The sequence below is a fragment of the Cucurbita maxima genome, unplaced genomic scaffold (assembly GCF_002738345.1).
Source record: "Cucurbita maxima cultivar Rimu unplaced genomic scaffold, Cmax_1.0 Cma_Scf00143, whole genome shotgun sequence".
NCBI lineage: Eukaryota > Viridiplantae > Streptophyta > Magnoliopsida > Cucurbitales > Cucurbitaceae > Cucurbita > Cucurbita maxima.
In genome coordinates this window covers 157,749-158,692 of record NW_019272159.1, presented here as the reverse complement: position 1 = coordinate 158,692, position 944 = coordinate 157,749, and positions in this window count along the sequence as shown.

The following is a 944-nucleotide window of genomic DNA, read 5'->3' as shown; positions in this document are numbered from 1 at the left end:
TAAGACATTTCGCAACTCGATCATAGATGGTAAAATAACAATTTAAAGGTTCGTTATTTTTTAAAACAAATTGAAACCCAAGAGTTTCCAAAATTTCTAATCCATTTTGGATTAGAAAGAACAATAAACGAGGTTTTCAAATAGTTACCAAATTGTTCCGTCATGTAATAAAAAAAAAACAAGAGCTGTTTTAAATGAACCTTATTTAGCTGATCTAGATCTCTTGGTGGTGGTTTGGTTTAAGGTTTTGTTTATGATGCTTATGAATCAAATAATTATGTTTGGTGTAGTATGAAAAATGTTACAAGAAAGAATGGACCTCACATATTCATGATGATGTACGTACATAGAGACCAGTAAGGAGTTGACCAATTCATCTTACGATCATGTATAAAATTATGATTGATGAATACGATTTGAGGAGCAAAGTGATGAGGAATGATGTAACACCCCAAAAAATAAAGGAAATTAGCTCCAATAAGAACAAGCGGCCATGTAAGATCCAAATGATTCAAGGAAAGAAATGAAGAGGATTAAGCAAGAACAAGAGTCTCAATCAAGTCATTTCTATAGGGTTAGAAGTAATTTTAAGAATTTATGGCCCTTCGACAAAGATTGGAAAGGAAAAAGTAGGTGAAAAGGGCAAAAAGGTCATTTTTCAATGACCGAAGATCTTTCTTGATTTTTAATTCCTTATCTAGAAGGAATTTCAAGAGGGTCTGAAAAATTACTAGCCACATCTAAGGGAGGAAGAATTTTAAGAAAAATTATGGATTTTTTTTTTTTTTAGAAAAATAATAATAATTTATTCAAAATGTGGAAAATTACCAAAATACCTCTGAAGTTTCACTTAATTACAAAATTGTAATTAAAGAAAATCTGCAACCAAATTTGGTTGCAGAACCATCCCGCAGAAGAAAATCAACCGTATATTCACATCCAAT